Here is a 15,117-nt window from a genome sequence, read left to right on the forward strand (position 1 = left end):
TGGTTCAGTTGATAATACCTATGCTAGAGGATAGCGGTAACTTGCATATACCCTTAGTATAGGGACCCAAAAGGTGAAAATATTTTCTAAAACCGGGAGTCGAAGATCCCGAGTAATCTTGTATATATGGATATGGATATATATATATATATATATTTATATATATATATGGTTATAGTTTTCCAAACTATTAATCGAATAAGGTTTATTCGATAACTTTAAACTTTATTTTATTAAATGAATATTATTTTGAATATTCATTCGAGGACTTATGACTCCTTTATATTAAATGAATATTATTTTGAATATTCATTTGAGGATGTATGACTCCTTTATTTTATTTAATGAATATTATTTATAATATTCATTCGAGGTATTATGACTCAGCTTATTTTATTTATTGAATATTATTTGAATATTCATTTGAGGATCTATGACTCCGATTATTTGCTGAGATATATTCTTTATTTTATTAAAGAATAAGGTGTAAATAATCAAACTTATTTTCGATTATTCAAATAAAGATAATACTTTCATATAAGTATAGCTTTGGTTAATTAAAACTCGTTTCAAGTATAAATTCTAATACTTCTACTTCAATTATTTTTATAAAGACTATTCTTTATGGGAATATTATTTAATTAATAATATTCAGATATTTTCTAATATTCTGGGGACTGATTTACTTCATTAAATCAGCCTTACTCCAAACACTCTTTAAAGTGTTTTCGAGTCTTCAAAATGATTTTTAAAAGTCAGAGCGGATCCCAAAACTCATTTTTATATTTAAGATCTTCCTTTTTAAAGGGGATTTAAATACTCGCTCAAAACCTGGGGAATCCGGCTCTGTGGTGTATTTAATATTCGCAACGAGGTTGCAGATTTGGTAAATGAATTGATTACTTGCCCAACGTTCGGGAAGTAAGCCCATCTCATTGAGTCGGCATAAGCGACAGGCCGGGGTACGGTCTATTATTGTGTAAGTGGCTGGGTGGCAGTCCATCAACGCGTGAGGGGCCGGGGTACGGTCTAGCGCGAGGTCCTAATGCGGCCAGGGTGATGACCGGTGAGGAATTCATCCATCTACAGTAGAAAAGGTTACTTATTGGTATCTTTGCCTGATCAGCTAGATATTGGGTTTATGCCAAAATTCTTTTCCTTTCCAAAATTCATTGGATGTTTCAAACTCTGTCCATACTTTGCATAACAGAGGTTCCAGGAAATGTTTAAAGGGATATATATATGTGGATATATATATATATCGGGGCTAAATAAAGTATCTCATAACTTTTTCATTCAATAATATTTCAAAGATTGAATCTATTCAAGTCTTATCTTGTGGTCTCATCAGTGGGATGAACTTTTGAAACTGATTATAACTTGAATGGTGGTAGTTCAAGTAGTATTGGGAAAGATATAAGTATATTGGGGTATTTGGTAACCTCATCTTTTAAACTTATATCTAATTAATAATTGTCTTATGAATGACAAAGATTTTCAGAAAAACGTTGAGACAAGGTTAGATATATGAGATCACCTTGCAACGATATTTTTATACAGTTATACACTGGGATTTTGTGTATATTATGCATGGAAGAGGACTTCCAATATTTTGAAAAGTATATATGTATATATACTGAATATTTTGCGACTTCATCGCATTAAGATATCAAACTTGGTTCATTTCTTTTGACCAAGACTTTCATGAGTACTATGAGAAGGCTCATATACTAGTAAGTATATACTAGTAATTATCTTACACACGATAAAAGATTCTAGTAAGTATCCATTTAGATACTTATATTATTGTTATCACTATATATTATCTTGCGAGCTGTAAGGCTCACTCTTGCTTTATTTCTTCATCACACAACAACAGTTAGGAAAGATGGCCAGACTCCAGCAGACCCAGCGCAAGCGCGTGGGAAGCGTCCCGCGTCTTCCCGATGATGTTGTGGCTGCTATAGCTGCAGAGGTAGATCTATTGGTAGATCAGGCATTCTATTTTTGAGAATCAATTATGTATAATTATAACTTGTGGCAGATAATGGCAATTAACTGTAAATTTATCAAGTAATCATTTTGGGTTGTAATAATTTTAAATTGTGGATTCAAAGACTTGTACTTATTTCAATTTCATCTCTGAGACTATAACGGGTTGTGGTGTGTGTTAGTGTGGGGTCACAGCATAAGGTTATTATTATTAATTAAGTGAAGTGATATTGTGGAAAGAAAGACCGTGACGACCCGGATCCCCGACCCCGGATCTGGGGGTGTTACAGTCCAGCACAAGGTCCTTATGTGGCCAGGGTGATGACCGGTGGGGGATTCATCCATCTACTAGTAGAAAAGGTTACTTATTGGTATCTTTGTCTGATCAGCAAGATATCTGGTTTATGCCAAAATTCTTTTCCTTACAAATTCATTGGATATTGCAACTCTGTTCATACTTTACATGACAGAGGTTTTCAGGAAATGTATGGGAGATATATATGAATATATTTATATATCGGGACTTAATGAAGTATCTCGTAACTTCATTATTTATAATGATATTCAAAGATTGAATCTATTCAAATCTTGTCTTGTAGTCTCATCTATGTGATGAACCTTTGAAACTGATTATAACTTGAACGGGGGTAGTTCAAGTAGTATTTGGGAAAGATATAAGTATATTGGAGTACCTTATAACTTCATCTTTTAAACTTATATCTAGTAAATGATTATCTTATGCATGACAAAGATTTTCAGAAAAACGTTGAGACAAGGTTAGATATATGAGATCACCTTGCAACGATATTTTTTTATACAGTTATACACTGGGACTTTGTGTATATTATGCATGGAAGAGGACTTCCAATATTTTGAAAAGTATATATGTATATATACTGAATATTTTGCGACTTCATCGCATTAAGATATCAAACTTGGTTCATTTCTTTTGACCAAGACTTTCATGAGTATTATGAGTAGGCTCATATATTGTAAATCATTATACATATTATTTTGGTGGGCTTGCTGCTCACCCTTGCTTTATTTCTTCATCACACAACAACAGTTAGGAAAGATGGCCAGACTCCAGCAGACCCAGCGCAAGCGCGTGGGAAGCGTCCCGCGTCTTCCCGTTGATGTTGTAGCTGCTATAGCTGCAGAGGTAGATCTATTGTAGATCAGACCATCTACTTTTGAGAATCAATTATGTATAATTATAACTTGTGGCAGATAATGGCAATTAACTGTAAATTTATCAAGTAATCATTTTGGGTTGTAATAACTTTTAAATTGTGGATTCAAAGACTTGTACTTATTTAAATTTCATCTCTGAGACTATAACGGGTTGTGGTGTATGTTAGTGTGGGGTCACAGCATAAGGTTATTTATTATTAATTAAGTGAAGTGATATTGTGGAAAGAAAGACCGTGACGACCCGGATCCCCGACCCCGGATCTAGGGGGTGTTACAGAAATGGTATCAGAGCTAAGCGTTATAAACCTCAGAGATGATGGGACGTTAAGATAATAAGTTCAGTAAGATAATAAGAACTCTTGTCAAGTTCATAGTCGGGCTACCTAACATAGTACTGACAGTTAAAACCCTTATGGGAACCCTTATAAATATCGTGATAGGAGCGTAGTTCGTTATCGTATATGGTAGCGGGACTCCGAACCCTGAGGTTGAGGAGCAACATCGCGATGATATTTTATTACTAATTGGAGATCGGATTGTGGATCCGATAGAGTGTCCTAATGCAGGACCGGATGATGTTGATATTGAGGATTTAGCGGTTAAGGATGTTGTCCTAGAAGGGATAGTTGTTGAGGAGGATCCCATGGAGGATCCTGACAGGATTGGATAAAGGACCACTGATGAATTGATGACCCTGGTTGGGTCGACTACCAGAGGTAGGATTGGCCGGTCACTACCAGAGGTTCGTTAAAGTTTGTAAAGATAGTAGCCCCTTTAACGCGGCTTACTCATAAGACTGAGAAGTTCGAATAGACAGAGAAATGCGAGAACAGCTTTTAAGAACTGAAGCAAAGGTTGGTGACGGCCCCTATGTTGGCGTTGCCTGATGGAAAAAGGAGATTTTGTGATTTGTAAGTGACGCTTCGCATAATGAATTAGGGTGCTTCTTAGCACAGCAAGATAATCGCGTCTGCGTCAAGACAATTAAGGTAATATGAAATTCGATATCCCCGCCCATGAGCATAGGCTCGTGGCAATAGTTTTACCCTAAAGATTGGAGGCACTACTTGTATGGAGAGAAGTGCGAGAATTACCTAAGCCATAAGTGCTCTAGTACATTCTTACGTAGAAAGAGCTCAACATACGCCAGAGGAGGCGGTTAGAGCTAATCAAGAATTATGATTGGGAGATTCTTTATCATTCGGGGAAAGCCAATGTGGTGGCTGATGCCATTAGTAAAAAGGAGAGACTCAAGATGATAATGTCTTTGGGAGAGTTGATAAGAGATTTTGAGAAAATGGAAATAGAAGTGAAGGTAACCGGAGCCGGTACCGAAAAGCTGTTTGAGATTGCAATACAGCCCGAATTATTTGAAAAGATCATATTGTGCCAGAAAAAGTTATGAATGAAGGCAGGGAGCCAACAATTAGATAAAAGATTAATACTGAGAAAGATGATAAGGGAATAATGAGGTATTCCTATAGAATTTGGGTTCCGAAAGTTCAAAAGCTTAAGGATGAGAACTTAGATGAGAGCCATAGTTTGAGGAATAGGATTTAGGGCAAACCCAGAGTGTGATAGTCAGGGAGGTTGCCATCAAGAAAGAAAGAACCCATAACATAATAGAGTGGAAAACAAGGTTTTTAATGTATAAGATAACCCCGATTATGGGAGAAGGTTGAAACATTTCATACTAAGGAAACAGAAAGTCGAGTAAGGAAAGGAGACCCGAGACGGTACTCCTATATGGCAATTTATGGACCTGTCTAGACAGAACTTAGACTATTATCCCCAACCACCACCCTGAGGGGACAATGCGGCAGGAAATTCTTTCATGACCTTTAAATCGTTAAGCTCTCAGAGTTCCAAGGAACAGGTTGACCTAGTCGAGGCAAGAGCCTGGCTAAAGGAAATATAGGAATCATTTGAGATTCTAAATGATTGACGAATCACAAAAGAATGTTTTTATCACTCACCCTCCTAAGAGAGAGACCACCTGCTGGTGAAAGGCCAAGGAAGGCATGGAGCAAGAGATTATAATAAACTGATTTAAGTCCAGTCAATTGTTTTCGGGAAAGTAATTCCCAAAGATAAGGAGATAGTGTAAAAGCTTTAGAGTCAGAACAAAGGCAGACGAGTATGATAAATTATGAATCTAAGTTGTAAAAGTTGTCAAGATTCGTTCTGAGGACACGAATCCAGAATGACGGGATGTTTGAAATCAATGCTTATGTTGTGTTAGTTCATGAAATAATGATAAGGAAGTTGGGTATGAGGAAACCCTAAAGACTCGTAGTAATAGAAATAGAAAAGTAAGTAATCGTCAGGATGATGGTGATTCACCATGAGTTAAAATTGATGGTTGAGGGCATAAGAGATACATATATATTATCCCCTGTAAGTTGGGAGGATTCGAAGAAACCTTGAGATAGTTCGAAGGATAAATATTGAGACGCGGATAGACTGAGGAGACAAGAAAGTAAGAAATTAAGAAAATTGGATGAAGGAAGTGACCTTCAAGAATGTGAAGTGTAAGACCGGTGGCTTGATACCCAGGAAGGGAGACGCCAGGTATGAAAGATATCCCAACATTGAGATGACTGTTGAGATAAACAACAAAAGTAAATAAGGATTTATTAAGAAGAAGTTCACGTTGAACACGACCAATATCTTCCAGATCATCCATGTGATCATTACCAAATCAGGAAAGAAAAGCGGATAACCATTTTTATCTTTTGGAGGCCATGTGGATTGACCTTAACTTGAATAAAAATGCTATTGTGAAATTCGGTATAGACTATCGAGGTGGAAATGATTGAATAAGATACCCTTATCAGGGATATATGACTTTATTTATCCATGGAAGGATGCTTGTACCTTTTTAAAGGTGGAATTAAGGATAGAACATCGGTAACTTAAAACGAATCCTAGGGGAATGCATAAAGGTTGGCATTTCACCCTTAATAGGGATAGTATGAGTTTTGACAGTATGAATTGGAAAGGATTAAGGTAATAATAACCTTTAAGGATCAGTGGAGAAATTTTTCAGAAGTATATAGACAATGGTTCTAGTATCAGTAAATGGTATTTTGATATGCCCTGTATATAGGGAATACAGGAGGAACGATTGAAGGATAACCTTAGAGGTTTTACAAGGAGAAAGGAAATATTCGAAATTCTCAAGAATAAAAATGTTGATAAAGGAAATATGACATAACTATAATGATGCCAAGTGGGGCACGTGTTAAACCACGAGAAAGTATGGATCGAACCAGTAAAGGTCGAAATTATTCAGGGCAATTAGGACTTAAGATAAAAGATGTTCTAAGTATGATTGAGAGTCAGTCGTGACAGTGATTAACCTCTAAAGACTGAGGCAATAACTTATGGAAAAATGGTGATATTTTTTTTTTTTTTACTCATCAGATTTTAAGGAATACATCTTCACATAAGCTGTGATTGAAATGAGGTAGAAAATTATTTGGAGGTGGTTAAAATGACATTGACTATAAGGAAATTGTACTATCAAGAAAGGCCAAAGAGGTGGCCGACACTTTAAAGGTAAGAGGATAATTATAGGCGCTTGTGCCAGAGGAATACAGTGATGATGGTTAAAAATGTGAAGGTTGAATTATGGTTTGGAAGATTGACATTCCTTCTGATGACTGTGCAATACCCAACCGTAATAGTAGTTGGTAAAGGTTTAATTCGTGTAATCGCCATGAACGGGCTATCTATCTTAGAAGGTCCTATCTTGAGATAAGCCAGGACCATGTTTCAAAAAGGACTAGATGAACCCTTGAGTTAATTCTTCTATTTAGGGCGTATGATTAAGAATGGTATTAACCTGCTATCGTTGCTTTGATTGAAACTCTTCTGCACTTTTATCTGCTTCATGTCATGTATGTATGTCAGGATCAGGAGTGTTATTCATGAATCAGGAATGGTGATTATGTTACCTCCTTAGAAGGATTTGATACGAGATGTATGGACTCTGTATGGTTAGCTATTAAGACTTCAGGGAAAATGAATGACTACAGTGGGTCAGTGGTGGACCATAGTAAGGCAGCAATGATTCTGCGAGTAGTGAGCTGATTACAACCATGAGAGTTGTATTGGAATGGGTGTTGAGATTGAGTACCACTAATCGGGTCGTGGTAGTGTATAAGTTATCATTGATAGACTAATTAAGTAGAGTATCTACCTAGTGAATAATTATTCTTTCTTATCAATAGAGAGTCGTATTATTATACGAGGAAGGTTGCGGTGCAAGCATAGAATTCTAGTAACGATGATGTATAGAATGAGATCCCAGATTCGATTTTCGATGTCGAGGGAGTTTCAAAGGTGATTGTGTATAAGCTCGAGGAAGAGCATGGGTCCATAGAATGATGGACGGAATAGAAATATTTAGGCATGAGAAATACGATGCTATAATACTTGATGCTGATATAAATACGTTTATGTTTTGTTCTCCTATGACAAACCTCTATAATTCAGAGGTAGGTTCCAAGCCAGATATTTTGTGGCAGTATATATATTTTTTTATATACAATTCTCTTCAGTTCGTTCTTTTCTCTTCTTTTCATTTCATGTAAGCTGAGAAGAACAACCCTTCCAGAAGGGAGGTATTGCCGAATGACTATCTATCTTTGTGATAGAAGCCTAGTAGGATACCACATGTTGTTTAATTGCTTGTCAAGTACTAAAGGCTGGCCACCTTCTGTACTAACTATGCGATATAACAAGTGTTCATGATCATAGTGATCTCTCAACAAATTCCTTTACTTCTATTTGATTGATCAAATTTTGGAAAATAGAAACAACTGAAAAAGGAGTAATAAAGTGGTGGTAGTATGCGGAATGGAAACACATTCGTGATACTAAGGTTGACGTGGTTATTAAAAGGTTATAGAACGCTAACGAGCAAAAGTATAACCAGTATAATATTAGGAACGAAAGGTAGTAGCGATTACGAACTGGAAAAGAATGGGTATTGAGAAGCAAAAGCTCTAATGCTAAAAGCTATAATGACAGTCTGTGCAATAGACTTGAAAGAAATTGGAATGATCACTTAACACGGATTGAGTTTTCTTACGACAATAGATCATATGTCAGTATTGAGATATCGCCTTATGAGATCCTTGAGGGAAGACAATATCGATCTCCCTTATGTTAGGATGAAGTTGTAGAGCGCAAGATGCTCGGACCAGCAGTGGTCTAAAGGACCAAGGATATGATAGATCTAATCAGAGGACGGCTGGTAGTAGCCCAAGATGGACATGATAAGTATGTCGATTTGACCCGAAAGGACAAAGAATAGGAAGTAGGGGACCTAGTGTTGTTATAGGTATTCCCTTGGAAAGGAAGGATGAGGTTCGGAAAGAAATGAAAGCTAAATCTACAATTTGTTGGACCCTCGGATATATTAAGACGTTTGGGAAGTTAGCATAGGAGCTAGCCCTACCCCCGAACATGTAGCAAGTCATAGCGTGTTTCACGTATCAATGTTAAGAAAGTGAAATTCGGATGCTAGACAAATAGGGGCATATGAGCGCATAGATATGCAACCAGACGTAACCTATATGGGGCAACCAGGAAGGGTATAGATTAAGAAGGAACGAGTGCTTAGGGGAAGGATTATCAAACTAGGCAGAGTTTGGTGGCAGGACCACAATGTGGGAAAATTGACTTGAGAGTTAGAAAGTGCAATATTAAGAAGGTATCCCTATTCATTTCTATCTGATTCCGGGACGGAATCCTTTTAAGGAGGGGAGACTGTAATAACCCCAATTTTTGGGAAATTTTTGAAACCCTTATGAATAGTGTTTTTGCTGAATGAGAAAACTTTTCATGCCACACTATGTAGGGGTTCTGATATGGATATTCTGAGATTTTATTAGTACTTTATATGGGATGTAAGTGTATGTAAAGATCGTCAGAATCCAAATCCGAACACTTTGATTTTTCCCGGAAATACACTAGATACAGAAAGATTTGAGAAAAAGGTAACAGGATAAAAAGGATTTAAATTAAAGGATTATAGGAGAGGATCATAAAAGGAATATAATATATTGAGAAAGGTTAAGGGAACCTAAGTAATAAGATCCCGGGTATGATCCCTCAAACGATAAACGAAAACGAAAGTTAAGCGAACCGTATAACAGATCAGCGGTCATTAGGCAAACGATTAGGAAGTTAATCAAGGGGATTAGTGGGGATGATGTCATCCAACCAATAGAAAGAGGACAAGGAGGGGAGGATGACATCATGAGGATGACACAAGCATGACATGGGAAGGAAGGAGATGTGGTCGCTTTTTAACCACACAAAATCAAGGGCAACTAGGTAATTTACTAAAACAAACACAAAAATCAAACCAACCAAGCCAAGCAAATCATTTTTCATCAAAATCAAAAAGAAACCAAGGCATTGTTCTTCATGCTCTCGGCCAAAACAGAACCAGAACACTAAAACTGCTGTATCTCCTTCATTTCTCACTCAAATATTGTGTTCTATAGCTCATTGGAAAGGTATTGAGATGGCCTACAACTCTTGTTCACAAGTCTCGTCCAAATAATCATGGTAAGACCCTCATTTTTACAGTTCTTTAAATCGGACTTTTAGAAACTTCAAAGCCTAACTTTGTGTTCTTGATTTCTTTGGAAAGATCAAGCTTGTAGGAGGCTCCCTAAGGCTTCCTAGCAACTTAACACCTCCCAAGGAAGGTATAAACTTCAAACCCTAGCCTTTACTTTATTTGTTAGTAAGTTTAATGGTTGGTGTTGTGAAATGAGAAGCATGGATTGTGATTATTAGTAGTTTGGTTTGATTTGGAAGTGTTTTGGTAATTGAAGCTTGATTATAGTTCATAGGTCTTGATTGTGGTTGTTTGAGTTGAAAACCTTGGAGATTATGGACTGATGTGGTATGGTTTAGGTGAAGTTTTGTTGTATTGATGGTTATGAGTTGGTTGGTGGTTAATTGGAGTAGTTTAAACATTGGTAATCGCGTAAACATAGCCGTCGTAACGTCCGATTTTCTTTGGACTGTTTTTGTGCATAGCATTAGGACCCGAGAACCCCCTGCTAGATTATGACCACTGCCATGTTTAGATAGCTCATGTTACGAGCTTCGTTTTGATATATAGTTCTTTCGATTCCGATGCACGGTTTAGGAGAAACGACCGTTTCAAGTAACAGCGTTTCGCGAACGAAACTTTTCCCCTCGCCTTACTTTGAAACATAGGTTAAAGACCAAAAAGGGTTAATTAATGTATGAAACATTTATGGTAAGTGTGTTAGGCAGTTGGTAAGACACTCGCGAAGGAATCGCCTTAAAACTCGTAAAGGTTAAATTATTAAAAATGGTGGAGCCGAGGGTACTCGAGTGACTTAAGAGAATCAGTAAGCGCAAAACAAGCGTTAGAGTCTAAGTTAGTTAAAGTATAGATTTACAAGTGACTTTGGTTTAATTCCAACTTACTTGTTGTTTATAGGTTACCAGACTCGTCCCGAGCCATTCGTAACCCCCAGTCGCTCAGGCAAGTTTTCTACCCGTATAACTGTTGTTGTGATGTATATGTGTATATGCATGATCTTGCAATAAATGCATATTGGTTATTAGCAAATTCTTGCGATATATTGTAGCATGTGATATGGTATATATGCATGCCTGTTTCATATTCTTGATTTATATATCTGTTGGTTCAAATGCTTGTAGTTGCATAATACCTATGCTAGAGATAAGCGGTATTTGAGTTTACCCTTAGTATAGGGGATAAAAGGTGAACATATTTCTAAACCGGGAGTCGATGTTCCCGAGTATAATATATATTTTTTTATATATATATGGTTATAGTTTTCCAAACTATTAATCGAATAAGGTTTATTCGATAACTTTTATTTTATTAATTGAATACTATTTTGAATATTCATTCGAGGGTTATGACTCAGTTTATTTTATTATTTGAATATGATTTGAATATTCATTCGAGGGTTATGACTCAGTTTATTTTATTATTTCAATATGATTTGAATATTCATCGGAGGACTTATGACTCCTTTTATTTTATTAATTGAATATTATTTGAATATTCATTCGAGGGCTTATGACTCAGTTTATATTATTTAATGAATATTATTTGAATATTCATTTGAGGATCTATGACTCCGATTATTTGCTGAAATATATTCTTTATTTTATTAAAGAATAAGGTGTTAATAATCAAACTTATTTTCGATTATTCAAATAAAGATAATACTTTCATATAAGTGTATCTTTGGTTATTTAATACTCGTTTCAAGTATAAGTTTTAAAACTTCTACTTCAATTATTTTTATAAAGATTATTCTTTATGGGAATATTATTTAAATAATAATATTCAGATATTTTCTAATATATCGGGACTGATTTATTTCATTAAATCAGCTTTACTCCAAACATTCTTAAAAATGTTTTCGAGTCTTCAAAATGATTTTAAAAGTTAGAGCGGATCCCAAAACTCGTTTTCCGATTTAAGATCTTCCTTTCGAAGGAGACTTGAATATTCGCTCAAAATCTTGGGGATCCGGCTCTGTGGTGTATTTTATATTCGCAACATGGTTGCTGTTTTGAGAAAACAATTTGATTACTTGCCCACTGTTCGGGAAGTAAGTCCATCTGATTGAGTCGGCATAAGCGACAGGCCGGGGTACGGTCTATGAATGTGTAAGTGGCTGGGTGGCAGTCCATCAACGCGTAAGAGGCTGGGTGGCGGTCCAGCACAAGGTCCTTATGTGGCCAGGGTGATGACCGGTGGGGGATTCATCCATCTACTAGTAGAAAAGGTTACTTATTGGTATCTTTGTCTGATCAGCAAGATATCTGGTTTATGCCAAAATTCTTTTCCTTCCAAATTCATTGTATATTGCAACTCTGTTCATACTTTACATGACAGAGGTTTTCAGGAAATGTATGGGAGATATATATGAATATATTTATATATCGGGACTTAATGAAGTATCTCGTAACTTCATTATTTATAATGATATTCAAAGATTGAATCTATTCAAATCTTGTCTTGTAGTCTCATCTATGTGATGAACCTTTGAAACTGATTATAACTTGAACGGGGGTAGTTCAAGTAGTATTTGGGAAAGATATAAGTATATTGGAGTACCTTATAACTTCATCTTTTAAACTTATATCTAGTAAATGATTATCTTATGCATGACAAAGATTTTCAGAAAAACGTTGAGACAAGGTTAGATATATGAGATCACCTTGCAACGATATTTTTTTATACAGTTATACACTGGGACTTTGTGTATATTATGCATGGAAGAGGACTTCCAATATTTTGAAAAGTATATATGTATATATACTGAATATTTTGCGACTTCATCGCATTAAGATATCAAACTTGGTTCATTTCTTTTGACCAAGACTTTCATGAGTATTATGAGTAGGCTCATATATTGTAAATCATTATACATATTATTTTGGTGGGCTTGCTGCTCACCCTTGCTTTATTTCTTCATCACACAACAACAGTTAGGAAAGATGGCCAGACTCCAGCAGACCCAGCGCAAGCGCGTGGGAAGCGTCCCGCGTCTTCCCGTTGATGTTGTAGCTGCTATAGCTGCAGAGGTAGATCTATTGTAGATCAGACCATCTACTTTTGAGAATCAATTATGTATAATTATAACTTGTGGCAGATAATGGCAATTAACTGTAAATTTATCAAGTAATCATTTTGGGTTGTAATAACTTTTAAATTGTGGATTCAAAGACTTGTACTTATTTAAATTTCATCTCTGAGACTATAACGGGTTGTGGTGTGTGTTAGTGTGGGGTCACAGCATAAGGTTATTTATTATTAATTAAGTGAAGTGATATTGTGGAAAGAAAGACCGTGACGACCCGGATCCCCGACCCCGGATCTGGGGGGTGTTACAATACCCGCCGCCTGATACTCCACCCACTGAGGGTGATGATGATGACTCCGAGTAGATATACCCTGTGTTCCTTTCTACTACCTTCACTGGGGACAGTGAAGATTTTAAGTTTGGGGGTGGTAGTTAAGGAATATTTGGTGTGTGTCATATAGTTGCATTTTCATGATAGTTAGTTCATATAGTTGCATAATTTTTGCCATATAGTTTTTTTTATTTATAGCTTTATTTGTTTATCATGTCATGTAGCTCATGCATATACCATGATCCCTTTTGTGATGATTTATCGACTGAATTGTGATGTTGATGCGAATGTAGTGATAACATTAAAGTGATATTGAGTCGTGTAGGTTGATATGCATGTTAGAAGCAATTGTATTTTCCCTAAGTCTTAGAGAATGCTTAAGGGCTAGATTGTTGTTATGATCTGATTGTTTTCGAGGTTAATCTATTTATTATGCTTAGAATTCGATAATAGGTTCTTAGTGATAAAGTCATGAAAAAGAAAAAAATGGAGTAAAAATGGAATTTGTTGCTAGTTGTGGCTAGGCGTTAAATGGCTAGTAGCCGGCTCGCATGTTATGCGAGTAGTCTAGGGTTGAGCAAGATGGAGCGAAACGCACTTGCTCAGAAATTTTGAAGAAAAAAAAAAGAAAAAAAAAGAATTTTTTTTTGTGTTTATGCATAATTGATCACGAGTGGGCTCTTTGGTATTCGAGTTATTAAGTTCTTAGGGGACTTTGTGCCTAGTGACCTAAGGCTTTTAGAGTCTGGGATCCGCTAACCTAACGCTCGTTACATGGATACCATTGTATAAGTCTTTTGTGGACCTCACTCATTGCACGGTCAAATAAACATTGTTGTCGTGAATAAAAAGCATGATTCCGTAATAAGCTCCAAAATTCTTGTAGTGTTATATGTCACTTTGTGCCTAGAATTTTTATTCTTTGTATAATCATGTGATTGCCTTGATAATAGTTGAGTCATAATAACTGGTCTAGTTCCGAAGCATATATGTTAAGCATCTGCACACACCACGTTTCTGGCTGTATGTTCGTTTGCATGAGTTTATTGATCTTTAGTCGCCTAACTGCATTTGTTGAAATGTTGCAATTTGGTTGGTTTGTTCGTAGTAAGGGGGATCGCTGCATTTTCATATAGATTGCATTCATGCATGTTTTTTATTTGTTTTTTAGTCTGTGACGCTTGAGGACAAGCATCGATTTAAGTTTGGGGGTGTGATAAGTGGCATTTTATACCACTTAGAACATCTTAAAATGGCTTAAATTGGTGCCTTAAAATCAAGTATTTTGTGTATTTGATGCGTTTTTCTAGTGTTTATGCATTTCAGGGTATTAGTTGCATTTCGGAGGAGTAATCATCAAGAATAAGCCTTGGCATGTGTTCACCATTGTGAGAGGAAAGAAAGGGGCAGATTACGGCGAAGAAAAGGAGCAAACTCAGGAAAAATCCAGTAGGGTCCTGAGCGCCCGCTCAGCTATGCTGAGCGGCCGCGCAGAAAGCTGAGCGCCCGCTCAGCTATGCTGAGCGGCCGCGCAGGATCGGGAAATTAAATAATTATTTTTAGACTTCTACTTCTATTTGGCTTCCAACTTCTATGTAATCTGAGTTTTATGGGATTATTATATAAGTAGATTTGGAGACGTTTTCAGGAGGTTGGATGGTGGTATTAAGCAAGGAGGGAAGGAGATAAAGAAGAAGACCGTTTTAGCACACAACAACGAAGAGGAAGCATATTTTCTTGTGATTCTTATTTCATTGTAACGTTGGATGCTAGTTTTCTTACTTTGAACCTATTTACTCTTGTGACGTACTCTGATTTAATATAATTAGTTTAGTTATTATTTTCTTGTGTTTGTTTATCATGATTTCATATGAACCCATGATGACGATAAGTGTTATTATGGGCTAATCGTGATCATGTGGTCGCAACGGATTTACTATGGAATTCTTTAGTTAATTGTTTAATACTTTA

Source organism: Apium graveolens, chromosome 10 (genome assembly GCF_009905375.1).
Source record: "Apium graveolens cultivar Ventura chromosome 10, ASM990537v1, whole genome shotgun sequence".
Classification (NCBI taxonomy): domain Eukaryota; kingdom Viridiplantae; phylum Streptophyta; class Magnoliopsida; order Apiales; family Apiaceae; genus Apium; species Apium graveolens.